We start from the raw sequence: 15,000 nt of genomic DNA, 5'->3' as shown, positions 1-15,000 counted from the left end.
TATATATATATTATTATATATAATATATGTATATATATATGTATTATATATATATATATATTTTTATATATATATATATATTATATATATACATATAGTGTGTGTGTGTGGTGTGTGTGGTGTGTGTGTGTGTGTGTGTGTGTGTGTGTGTTGTGTGTACATATAATATATATATATTAATATATATAATATTTTATATATATATATAGTATGTCATATAAATATATATATATATATAATATATTTTATATATATTAATAATATATATTATGTATGTTTCATATAATTATATTATTATATATATATTAATATATATATTATATTTTATATATATATATAAATTTTAAAAGTATATATATATATTAATATATATATATATATATATAAAATTTTTATAAATATAATATATATATAAATATTAATAACATCATCTATCTATCTTTTTACTATCATCTATCGATTATATACATATAAAAATTTTAATAAAATGATATATTTTATATAAGAATATTATATATATATATATTTATATATATTTATAATTTTGTAATATATAGTAAATATTAAAAATATAAAAAATAATATTTTAAATATATAATAAGAGATAAAATATATAAAATATATATTATTAAGATATTATATAATATTAAAATAGAATAATATATATATATATAAATATATAATAATAATTACATATATAATATATATATATATTAAAAATAAAAAAATTATATAATATAATTATAATATATAAATGGGGGGTGTTATTTTTGTTTATTTTATTTTTTAAAATATATAATAAATATATAATATATAATATAATATATATATATAATTTTTTTGTTTTTGTTTATTTTATTTTATATATATATAATATATTAAAATATATATATTATATAATATATATATTTATATTTTAAAATATATTTAAATTTTAAAAAATATAAAATAAATTATATATATATATATAAATAAAAAAATATATAATATATATATAAAAAATAAAAAAATGTGTGTGGGTGTGTGTGTGTGTGTTGTGTGTGTGGGGTGGGGGGGGTGTGTGTTGGGGTGTGTGTTGTGTGTGTGTGTGGGTGGTGTGTGTGGGGTGTGTATGTGTGTGGATATATTAAAACAATATAAAATATATATATATAATTTTATTTATATCAAAATATATATATATAACCCTAATTTATTAATTATATATAATATATATTTTATATATATATTATTTGTATATATTATATATTAATTACATATGTATAAAATTAGGGAAATATACACACACACCTTTGTAATATTTTTTATATATATATATATATATATATATATATTTTAAATTAAATATATATTATATAAATTTTTATTGTGGGTGTGTGTGGTGTGTGGGGGTTGGGGGGTGTGTGTGTGTGTGTGTTGGGGTTTTTGTGTGTGTATTTATATATAATATATAATATATATATATATATAATAAAATGTATTATATTATATAAATATAATATATATATATAAAATTATATGTGTGTGTGTTGTGGTGTGTGTGTGTGTGTGTGTGTGTGTGTGTTTGTGGGTATACATATATATAAAAATATATATTATATATATATTTTATATAAATTATATATATATTTTATATTTATATATATATTTTAATATTTTGTATGTATGTATGTATTTGTTGTTTGTAAGTAGTTGTATTATCTATCTTTTCTTTATCTATCTACCCACTATATTATATGTATATGGAAAATAAAATATATATATATATATATAAATATAAAATTTTATATATATATATATATGTATATATATTATTTTATATATTATATATATAATATTTTATATTATATAATATTTTTATTTTAAAATGTATAAAGGAAAAAAAAAAAAAAAAAATATATAATATAATTATATATATTATATATATATATATTATTATTATATATATATATACATGCATTTTATGTTGGTGTTTGTTTTTTTTAACACACACACACACAACACGGGAAAACACCAAAAACCCCACAAAAAACACAAAACACACAAACACACCACACCACACACAAAACACACCACCCCACACACACACCCCACACCCAAACCCAAAAACACACACACCCCACACACAAAACATTTTTTTTTTTTTTTGGGGGGAGGGGGACAAAGTGCCCTTATTTGGTAGATACAATTTCCCTTTGTTTTTGATAAATATTTTTAAAGATTAAAAATTCTCGTAAAAAACAAATTTGGGCCCTTGGGTTTTTTTAGTATAACAGATTTTTCCCCCCAGTCTATAGGGGACAAAAAAAGCAAAATATAAAATTTCATTAAGTCCCAAAAAATAGCGATATTTTCCCTTTTCGGGCAAAACTAAAACGAGTTCCATTTGGGTGTTTTGTGCCTTTTTTTTTCCCTTTCATTTTTTTCATTATCATTTCCCGCAAAAAAGTTTCATATGGGAAATTTTTTTGGTTTTCTTTTAAAGTCATAACATGTTGTTTTCTTTCTATAAACTAAAATGATGAATAAATAAAAGGGGAAAAGAACACTGCAAACATTTAAAATAAAAAAAAATCCTTCCAAAAACTTGGGAAAACGGGAAAAGTGTTATTTAATTTAAACTGCCCCAAAATAATGATTTTTAAAATTTCCCCTTTTCCTGAATGCCATACTTTGAGGGTTGTGTGTGTGGTGGGGGTGGGTTTTTGTGTGTGTGTGTGTGTGTGTGTGCGTGTGTGTGTGTGTGTGTGTGAGAGCGTGTGTGTATGTGTAGATATATATTTTACGTAAATATTATATTATATATATATATATATATATATATATATATATATATATATATATATATATATATATATATATATATATGTATATAGATATGCGTACATGTTTATATATATATATATAAAATATATATATATATATATATATATATATATATATATATATATATATATATGCATATATATATATATATGTGTGTGTGTGTGTGTGTGTGTGTGTGTGTGTGTGTGTGTGTGTGTGTGTGTGTGTGTGTGTGTGTGTGTGTGTGTGTGTGTGTGCGTGTGTGTGTGTGTGGTTAAAACTATCTGTATACTTTTTCCATAATTCTGTGTAGAAACTTTTGGAAGGCAATCAGATCATCTTATGATATCTGGTACTTGCACAGACGGTCCAGTGTAGCTTGCTTTTGGAAAGTGAGACTAGCCACTGCCGCCATCCTTTGTGCTTGGACGATGCGACGGTTCACTGTATAGTCCGACTTTCAATTTGAAGTCTCCGGAAAAAGTAAGTCAAACGTGAGAAGGATGCTGGTGTGGTGTGCGGTCTGTATCATGATCGACGCTTCACCACCACTCCTTTTAAAATAATAGGTAAAACTTCTCAAAATAAAATAAGCAAACAAAAAGAACATAATATGTGCAAAGGGATTAAAATATTTAGGAAGAACATTAAAAGGGGTTAACTAATAGCCGAGGAACTAGAGGTGTAGGTAAAATAAATGTAAAAAAAAAGAAAGAGAAAAAAAGCTACATGATATCTCGTACTCATTCCGGATTAATCACCGGCTAAAAGAGCTAACCAAGAAAAAATTATAAATCGTAGAGCGATACAAAACAGGTCCTCTCAGTTCCTCTCGCCACAATCAACTGGCAGGAGGCGGGAATCAGTGGGTCTTCATGATCATATCTAAACATTATATTTTTTATTGGTATTAATTTTACTATATAGAAACAAGGAAATTCTTTGGTAATATCAAAAGTACAGATATTTAGCAATATATTGCTGAAGCAATGGATTAAAGTGTATCAGAAAAACTATATCTCGATGAGTGGCGCCCGTTCTCAACGGTCCTCATGATCATATCTAACATTAAATCTATTTTTATTGTTATTAGTTTTACTATATATGCAGGAAGGTTCTTTGGTAATATCAAAAGTATAGATATCTAACTTTATATTGCTGAAACAATGGTTTGAAATGCATCAGAAAAATATATTTTGATGGGTGGCGTCCGTTCTCACAATGAAAATGATGCGAGGGGGGTATCTAGTTATCGCTGGCCCTCAGCGATAACTAGATAACTAGCATGAAGAGTCGTCTGTCTACGGTGACGATTCTGATACAGGTTGCAACACAAAGACAAGATAGACGAACACATCTGTGGGAGAAAACGAGTTTAGATTCGGTCATCAAGCATTAACTTGGATAAACCTCGTCCCTGTGATTGTCCTAGGCCAAATTTTGTTACACATCGATGTAACATATAAATTGGAGTAACACTAAAAGCAAACGTAAACCTGAACATGAAAAATGCAAACATAAAACTAAAGAGTTACAAAACATTAACGTAATATTAATAAAAAGTGCAAGTAGCAATATAAAACTGAACATAAAATTTGCTTTGCTGATACCCTAAAATCGAAAGCCTTACACCAAACAAAATAATGATTTAAATGCACTCAAACTTCATTAGATATCACAAAGATACCAAACTAACACACCTGCGACCTGAATCTGTTGACACGTTCACTCTCATTCACACACTTTGCTCACGTCATGGACATAATATAACCTTAACTGTTTAAAGCACTTCCTCATTACTCATTTTCCTCAGCTAAGGGTAGTTCCAACGGAGGAACAAAAAGTTTCAGTTGGCTTGCATGTACTCGAGCCTTAATCGGTGGCCATGGAGCTCCAAAACGTCGAAAGCAACGGGCCCCAATATCTTAGTGATGCGACATGGGCCGATCCACCGGTCCTGCAGAGCCCCCCACGGTCCTACAACCTTCTTCATTATCACTGAACCTTCTTCGAAGGACGTCGCCGATTTCAGTTCTTTATCTTGGGTCCACTTGTTAGTTTCATGAACATGCTGGGATACTTCAACTACTCGGCACCGAACATCATTGAGTCGTTGCATCATCAAGTCTTCATCTACCACCTGTGCATTGGCAGACCCCTCGGGAAGAATGCCATCTGGCCTGTAAGAAAATACAGTGGTTGCTCTGATACCAACCGATGAATGGCATAATTCAAGGCAAAGTGAACTGCTGGCAAATACAGCGACCATAGTGAGGGTGATCGTCGAACTAAGACCACCAAGGTGTCCTTTACCGTCTGATTTGTTCACTCAACCATCCCATTCGACTTGGGATGATATGCCACAGGGAGCAAATGTCTTACAGCCGGGGCCGACAGGACGGAGCGCCATTCAGCAGACGAGGACTCCTGTCCGTTGTCGGTATGTAACTTTGCAAGTGGGCCAAACAGCATTACGAAGTGGTCAATAAAAGCTCCCAAAACACGAATGGCAGACTTGTCACATTAAGATACTAGCTAGAGAAACCGCGTATGGTGATCGACGATCGACAAAATGTAGCAGAACTACATAGATGCATTATATCTGCCAAAATGAGTTCTAAGGGGTGTTGTGGGTAGAGGCTGATGGTATAAGGGCACCTAAGGTGCCGTTTCCTTTCGTCGTTGGTAGGCCATGCATTCCACCACATACTTCAAGGACTTTGTTAGCATATTAGGAAAATACCAATTGCTGCAGAGGTTGTGGTAAGTTCAAAGGGCACATGGATAAGTCGCAGATGGAGGATAGTGAGCCATATGTATCAACTGAGGGTAGGGATGTTGAGGAACAAAGATCTGTTTAACCACTTTATTAGGAAGATGTCTAAGGAAGTACAGTACTCTCTCTTTAATCTTGAAGTTAAATAGGGCTGCTGAAGGTTGGGACTTGGGGAGTGGATATACTCCCTCTTGCCGCATTTGCCTGGAGTCCATCGACATTAGGCAAGGATTTGGTGCTCCATTTTGGTCATCTGTTGGTAGTGGCACAGGAGGAACTGGTAAGAGAGAGGCAGGCGGTGACTGCACAGTTGTGGGAAGTGTTGCAACATTCAGTTCTTGAACGGGATGCAAAATGACAGCCTCAGTGTCAGTGGGATAAAGTAATATTCCCCAAGTTCATAGGCATACTAAATGAGCCTGTTACTTTTAGTTTTCTTAGAGAAAACAACAGTAAGAGGCTGGTGGTCTGTCCAGATACTAAACCTCCTATCATACATATAAGCACTGAAGGCTCGCACAGCCTCAACAACTGCAAGTGCTTCCAAATCTATCACGGGATACCTTGTATAAGATTCCTTAAGTATTCAAGACCAATAACTTACCACATGAGACACACCATCCTCATCCTTCAGGAGCAGGATGGAGCTAAGGGTTTGACCACTGGCATCCATACATATCTCAAATGGACTGTAGTTTGAGAGCTAAAGAATAGGGGATCTAACTAAAGCTTTCTTTATGGTATCAAATACAAGCCACATGCTCCCAAAAAGCACTGTACATCTCTTGCCAAATGAGGGCGTTTGATGGCTACTACGGCTTTCACCTTGTCGGGGTTGAGAAAGACTCGCATACTAGCTCTGTCCAGTAATCCAAGAGCTTCCTGTAGGTCTTGTAAGTGTTGGTCAAATGTCCTTGAAGGTACCACCACATTGTCTAGGTACCAAGACCAAGGACTGAATAGAGTATGAGATTCATTGTCCTTTGGAAACTGGAGGGAGCAATCGACAGGCCAAAAGAAAGCCTAAACTCACGATCATTTGGATGTACTGAGATGGCCCAGTAAGCTGCTCTACTATCAAGAACAGAGAACCAACAGCTCCTGGAGACAGAGTCCAGGATTTCCTGAATCCATGGAAGGGGATAGCTGTCAGGAGTAGTATTATTTAGTCCTCAGTAGTCAACGCAGAAACGATGAGTCCCATCCTTCTTCCTGATGAGGACTAAGGGCAATAAATAGGGGCTGGTAGACTGTTCAATTACATTTAGCAATCAATCATGTTATTCCCTAATGATCTCTTTTGTGGATAGAAGAAGTCTCCATTACTATGTGCAGATTGGTCGTTCTGATCTCGTACCCTATCCCTGGAACTTCTCACAGTCATCTCTTCCCCAGACAGCAACCAAGGAAAACCCTTCAGCTCCTCTGTTAAATGTCTCTTCATATCATTTGCGAGATGTTCCAAGGCCACATCTGGAAATAAGAACAAGTAGCTGTAGCTGTAGCAGAAGAGTGAGGAGTCTCAGTAAGCATTTCCCTCTGCAATGATCTGATGATGGTGCCCATCTATTTCTAATAAACTAGACGTCAGTGAATGTATGAGTCAAAATGAAAAGCGATGAAGCCGATCCACACCCAGGAGGACATCTCCCAGGAAGTAAACACAACACAGGTAGAGAATGTTGCACATCTTTCCACTACATGTGCGACCATTAATGGCTCTTGGCATCCCTCACAAAGTGCTTGACTTTTAGCCATCATCGGTCCATGAGTCAGTCTCGTGTGCCCGATTCTTAGTCTTGTTAATACAACTTCTACTTTTCGGTTGGGATGGATGCTGGTCACCCAACTGCCAAGATCATCTCTAATCTCTCGCAGTTTGTTTCTAGAGGTATGCCTCCATTGTTCCCTCCATTTATCACGAAGACAACTCCTTATGCTGGGTTTCAGGTTGCTGTGTGGGAGAGGAAAACGAGCATCACAAGGCTGAGTGGCAGCTGCCTTGGCCTTCTGATCAGCTCGTTCATTCCCACTGATACCAACATGTGCTGGCACCCAACATAGAGTTATCTTTTTACGTGTTGACATCAATGCAAGCCAATCTTGAACCTCCCTCACTACTGGATGTGATGAGTTTAAACTCTTGATTGCTTGCAAGGCACTATGAGAGTCACAATATATTACAACAGAATGGTTCGTAAGATCTCTAGTCATCTTAACTGGTGCAAGGATGGCATGTAACTCTGCAGTAAAGATCGAGGCTGCTAGAAAAAGACTGCCAGATGCAGTCTTCCTTCTGCTCACTGCTGCAAAGCCCACACCATTTTCAGATTTCGAACCATCTGTATATATTGCATCTGATCCTTGGTACTTAGAAATGTGCTGAAGAAATCTCTTTCTGACTTCTGCTTTAGCTCCTAAATAGAGGGAAGGATGGAATTTTCCTCGTTTGTGGAAATGTATAGCCATGGTCTTACTTGGGGAAAATTTGAACCCATGATATGTTGCCCACTGTACAACCTGATTTATTGCAGCCTGCATGTGTCCTTGCACATCCTGTAAGCTTCCTCCTGAGCAGTACAGTGTAAAGTCATCCACATACAGATTACATGAGACAGAACTTGGAACAACCTTTACGATGTCATTTATAGCAATGGCAAACAGGGTCACACTTAAGCACTCCTTGTGGGACCCCTTCCAGCTGATCTTCCAAGTTATAGAAACTGTTTCCCACCCGAACTCTAAACTTCCTGTTAGCAAGGAAGCTTTGTATGAAGGTAGGTAATGCTCCTCTTAAACCAATGTCATACAGCTTCAAGAGTATGCCATGCTTCCAAGTGGTATCGTAAGCCTTTTCTAGGTCAAAGAAGACTGCTAACATGTGATGTCACTGTGCGAAGGAATTCTGTATAGCAGTTTCCATCCTTACAAGTGCATCTGTGGTCGATCTCAATCTTCTAAAGCCATATTGATATGGGGTCAGCACGTTTTCCTTTTCTAGCAGCCATGTCAACCTGAAATTTATCATTTTCTCCATCAGCTTGCAGATGCAGCTGGTGAGAGAAATTGGTCTGTAATTTCCTGGTGTGGAAGCATCCTTGCCAAGTTTAGGGACAGGAATGATTATAGCCTCTTTCCATGTGGATGGCACTGTACCCTCCCTATCGATCCTACTGAATAGGTCCAACAGGAAATTCTGGGAGCTCTCCGGTAAGTGAGATATCATTTGGTATGGAATATCGTCACTTCCTGGGCCAGTCTTACGGCAGAGCTGCAAAGCAGAGTCCATCTCCTAGCACAAAATTGGCAAGTTGTATGGAAGTTCTGCTGCAGTCCTACTGAAGAACGACACTGGGAGTCGTTCCTGTTCAGAGTGGAGAATCGGGCAGTGTAAGATGCTCCAGAGGATCTCTGCCATCGATTTAGCTAGCTCATTAGCTACATCCTTTTTGTCTGTGATGATTATGCCATCTATCTTCAAAGCAGGTGGTGACAGTGATGTGCTCTTTCCAGCAATCTTATGCACCTTGTCCCATACCCATGCTAAGGGGGTCCCAGAGTTAATCGAGGAGACATACTGTCTCCATGATGTCCGTCTGGCCTCCTTTAGCACTCGCCTGGCCTTGGCTCTTGTCTTTTTGTAAAGCATTAAGGTTACATTGCTGGGACGTCATTTCAACTGCCTTAATGCAGCTTTCCTTGCTCTGACAGCTTGTTGGCATTCATCAAATAACCATGGTACCGGACGTCAACGGTAATGTCCGCTACTTTTGGGAATGGATGCTTCTGCTTCAAGGTGAATTCGTGATGTGAAGCGATTAACAGCATCTTGAACACACTGGAAATCATTCACAGATCCTTGAAATACTGCAGTTGATCTAAAAATATTCCAGTCTGCATGTTCAAGTCACCATCTCTGCACTCCATTGGCTAGAATACCATTCACCTCCTGCAAAAGTATTGGAAGGTGGTCACTTCCATGTAAGTCTTCCATGACTTGCCAAGTGAAGTTCAACTGTGGATCAGGTGAGCCAATTGACAGGTCTATATTGGAGAATGTCCCAGTTTGAATTTGGATATGTGTGGGAGTGTCACTATTCAGTAAAACTGCATCTACTCTTAAGAACAAGGACTCCAAGCCCCTTCCTCGAGGGTTGCACTGATTGAGGGTTTTGTGAGGAGAACATGAAACTTGAGCCCCAGGGATATCATATATCACATGCAGACGGTCACTCTCATCTGGTGACGAAACCTCAACTATTAGGCTACCATCTCGATCTCGGGTGATTCGAGGATCACATTGACATACCTCAACTATTTTCCGATGTACTTAAAAAATATCAAGATCCATGATTGATACACCAATGGTCTTCACTACTAGGTACTTACTATATGAAATACTCTCATATTTACCAGGTAAGATTTCCTTAATGGACTGAGGAGGACTTTTCCCCTTCTTACCTGGTTTGGGAGCCCGGGAACCATTACGATTCTCATTCTTGCCCTTTGGAAGCTGGAAAGGTTCCAAAGTGACAACATGTGATGTTCCAGAGGGAATGGTCGGGGGATTGCGTAGGTCATCAGGGAGAAAGCTAGATCTTTGTAAATTTGTAGTAATCATACAAATTAGAATTCTACATTTCCTCACATCCCCACCCACCATGGAGTCCAATGAGTGGATGCTATAGTTGTGGCTCAAAATCTCCCAACAGCCACAGGGGTAATGAGGAAATACACACAGCCACTATTACAGTAATGATGGTAGTCGCGGGACGTATGCGCTACTGACTGAACAGTGCCTGCTTGACCCTAGCCATATTTGACCAGCCGATTGACTTGACCGGGCCTTGATCAAGACACCTGTCTAACCAGAATAAAGGACCAAAGAGGTGTGTTGCTAGCTGCAGGGCACAGCGTGGGGCATTGCTCAACCTCCAGGACTCCTGTCTCTGGGATGCCACACACGGAAAACACGTGGGAGAGTTCTCCCTGGTCCAAGATGGAATGTTGTTTTTCATTGAGGGATACTAGGTGCCCATTTTGCCAGAATTGGCGATCCCAGTTTATGCAAATAGCAGTCCCATGCCTGTATCACAGTATAGCTGTCGGTTAAGCATGTGGGCCTGCCAACTATTCCCCATGATCCGGCAAAAAAACTTATCAAGATAACATCCTGGTTTTGCTTCCGTAGGACAAAACAGGCAGTATCAAGGCCTTGAAGACACATAGCTTGGTCCTTCTGCAAGTACCAACATCTCCAAGTTCTCTTGTTGATCATATTCATGCCCCTGCTGCCAGACCAATCTGTCTACTAACTTCTTGGTCTGACAGTCCAGAGATATTGACTACACTACCTAGTTATGGAAATCTCTCTGTGACTTCAAAGTCCTCCTTTCAAGCATGGATTGACTGAACGGGTTCCCCTACAGGCCCCAAAGTCCTGAATCTTGGTCATATTCCGGGAAACCTCTAGGCCTAAGTTATCTGCTGTGTCAACAGCTAAGGTTATTAGTGGTGAATACCTTAATAGATAGAAATATTAAAATATTTAAAATTTAAAAAATCTATCAATAAATATTTTACAAATAACAATAAATATATCAAAATCAAAATATAAATATTATGCTCTAAGTGTATAATTTTTTTTTGCATAGATATTATGCATAATAAAATTTTATAAGACCCTCTATGTCACAATCCTCCTCCAATACATTTTTCAGTGTATATGGGGGGAAACAAGTACATACGTCTTTGGACTACATGTGTGACCGTTAATGGCTCTTGGCATCCCACACAAAGTGCTTTACTTTTAGCCATCATCAGCCCATGAGTCAGTCTTGTGTGCCTGATTCTTAGTCTTGTTAATACAACTTCTATTTTTCGGTTGTGATGGCTGCTGGTCACCCAGCTACCAAGGTCATCTCTAATCTCTCGCAATTTGTTCCTTCCATTTATCGCGAAGACAACCCCTGATGCTGGGTTTCAGGTCAGTGTGTGGGAAAGGACTGAGCTTGCTCATTCCCATTTATACCAACATGCACTGGCACCAAACATAGAATTATCTTTGTACGTGTTGACAACAGTGGAAGCCAATCATGAACCTCCCTCACTACTGAATGTGATGAGTTTAATATCTTGATTGCTTGCAAGGCACCACAAGAGTCACAATATATCACGACAAAAATGTGGTGAAGAAATCTCTCTTACTTCTGCTTCGGATCTCTCTCCTTTCCCAATTCCTACCAAATCCAGCTCAACTTGATTAGTCCAAGGGGGGAATTGGGGAATTCCAACAGCCAGAACCTTAGTGAGATTTAGATTAAGATCTTCCACAAGATTCCTCATTCTCCTACCATAGGATTAGCTATCTTCAAGGGGGTTGAAAACCAATCTGGAGCATGATTTATTGATCCTGGAAAATTTATTGACCCTGGTAAATGAGATATCATTTGGTATGGAATATCATCTCCATCTTCTTGAGTCCATCTCCTTTCGCAAAAATGGCAAGTTTTATGGAAGTTCTGCAACAGTTCTACTGAAGAATGACTGGGTGTCATTCCTGTTCAGCCCGAAGAGTGGAGAATCGAGCAGTGTAAGATGGTCCAGAGGAGATCTCTGCCATGGATTTAGCTATCTCATTTGCAACATCTTTTTTTGTCTGTGAAGATTATGCCATCTATCTTCAGAGCAGGTGGTAACATGTCTATGCTCTTTCCAGGAATCTTATGCACCTTGTCCCATATCCATGCTAAGAAGGTCCCAGAGTTAATCGAGGAGACATACCGTCTCCACGACATCTGTCTAGCCTCCTTTAGCATGCGTCTGGCCTTGGCTTGGGTCATTTTGTAATTGATCAAGGTTACAATGCTGGGGCGTCGTTTCAACTGCCTTATTGCAGCTTTTATTTCTCTGACAGTACTGCCCGCTACTTTTGGGAATGGATGCTTCAGTTGCAAGGTGAATTCGTGATGTGAAGTGATTAACAGCATCTTGAACACATTGGATATCATTCACAGATTCTTGCGATACTGCAGTTGAACTAAAAAGATTCCAGATGTTCAAGTCGCCATCTCTGCACTCCATTGATAGGAATACCATTCACCTCCTGCAAAAGTATTGGAAGGTGGTCCTTTCCATGCAAGTCTTCCATAACCTGCCAAGTGAAGTTCAACTGTGAATCAGGTGAGCCTACTGATAGGTCTATATTGGAGAATGTCCCAGTTTGAATTTGGAAATGTGTGGGAGTGTTACTGTTCAGTAAAACTGCATTTACTCTTAAGAACAAGGACTCCAAGGCACTATCTCGAGGGTTGCACAATGGTCGGTGATACCGACCATTGAAATCTCCCAAGTGTAGAAATGGATGTGGCAACTGCACAAGTAGATTTTCCAAATCATCTATGCTGAGGAAGGTAGATGGGTGCAACAATGTCAAGCCTATTCTCACAGCCTTCACCTGCAGTGTTGTCTACAGGTGGATAGCCTGGAAGGGAATATCCTGATGTACCATTATTGCTACTCCTCCATGAGGTCCATTGTCAAAGGTCCCAGAATGGGCTTGAACTTGGAATCCTCTCAGAGAAATTGTATGATTTTCCCTGGTCATAATCTCTTGTAGGCATACACAAACTGGGTTACATGAAGCTATTATTCCCATTTTGCATGAATTCCCTGACAGTTCCATTGGATTAGGATATCCAGTTCTTCAGATCACTTCTTCATAAGGTGTCTGGCAGCACCTATGGTCAAGATTTGCCCCACACCATTAGGTTGTCCCTTTCCAAAATCCTGGGAGTACCTTTTTAAGGGTTGTTTACCTGTGGAACTAGTTTCCACAGGCTTCCTTTTGACAGGATCAGGATTTCTTTGCCTGGGCAAAGGACGTACCTGAGCCTTAGGTTCAGGGGCATTCTGCCTAGCAGTGGAGTCCCCTGTGGAAGTGGTGGCAGCTGGAGCTGTCACTGTTGAGGCCATTGGAGCCCTTCCTGATGGCTCTAGTGACCCCACTCTTAAGAGGAGTCTTTTGAACAGGCTCAGGGTTGCTTTTCCTGGGCAAAGGGCGTACCTGAGCCTGAGCTTCAGGGGCATTCTGCCTAGCAGAGGAGGACCCTGTGGATGTGGTGGCAGCTGAAGCTGTCACCGTTGAGGCCTCTGGAGCCTTAATTGTTGGCTCCAAAGACCTTACTTTGGGAGGAGTCTCCTCAATAGACCCCTGACTCCTACTCCATTTCTGGTGGAACAATTCACCAGAGGTAGTTTCAACAATTGGGTACTGAGGTTTAAAGGAAGTGGCAGAGTGTGTGGAGAACAAGGGTTGGTGGGAAGGAGGATGGGAACCAAAGCAAAGGACCTACCTGGCTGTGCAAACAGCACACAGGCATGTCACTTTGCCTCTGGAAAACTAACTTTCACCTTGCTCCTTATTACTAATACTTCTTTTCAAATTTGTACCTTTTACATTGCTTTGAAGAAGCTTCATAATCTTCTTTGTAGTGGTAACAGCATATTGGACCTGGACAGTTGTCATCTCCTTGATGACTTGTTGTACCGCACTTTACACATACTCTTGAATTGGCTCCATGCCCATAACCCTGGCAGTGGAAGCATTGCATAGGGTTGGGCACATATGGCTTTACCTTGAGATGGTACCATGCCAACTTAACAAATTCTGGAAGGACTAATGTTAAAAGTTAGAAGGAGAGCTGGTGTTGAATGTTCCAAACCATCAACTTTCTTCTTAAAATGTTTTACTGCTACTATATTAAAATTCTCTAGTTCGTCTAACACTTTCTTCTCAGCATACCTCATCAGGTCTCGGGAATAGACAATTCCCTTACACTGATTGACTGTTTTGTGAGGAGAACATGACACTTAAGCTCCAAGAATGTCGCATATCGCATGTAGATGGTTACTCTCATCTGGTGACGAACCCTCAACTCTCAGGCTACCATCTCGCTCAAGGGTGATGCGAGGATCACGTTGACATATTTCACCTATTTTCTGATGTACTTTAAAAATATCAAGATCCATGATTGATACACCATTAATGGTCTTCACTACTAGGTACTTACTATATGAAATACTTTCCTATTTACCAGGTAAGATTTCCTTAATGGATTGAGGAGGACTTTTCCCCTTCTTACCTGGTTTGAGATTCCAGGAACCATTGCAATTCCCAATATTGCCCTTTGGAAGCTGAAAAGGTTCCAATGTGACAACATGTGATGTTCCAGAGGGAATGGCCAGGGGATTGTGTAGGTCGTCAGGGAGAAAGCTAGATTTTTGTAAATTTGTAGTAATCATACAAATTAGAATTCTTCATTTCCTCCCCCCCCTCCCCCCACCCACCATGGAGTCCAATGAGGGCTCAAAATCTCCCAACAGCCACAGGGCTCAAAATCTCCCAACAGCCACAGGGG

Source organism: Penaeus monodon, chromosome 1 (genome assembly GCF_015228065.2).
Source record: "Penaeus monodon isolate SGIC_2016 chromosome 1, NSTDA_Pmon_1, whole genome shotgun sequence".
Taxonomy (NCBI): domain Eukaryota; kingdom Metazoa; phylum Arthropoda; class Malacostraca; order Decapoda; family Penaeidae; genus Penaeus; species Penaeus monodon.
Note: the sequence above shows the minus strand (reverse complement) of the source record.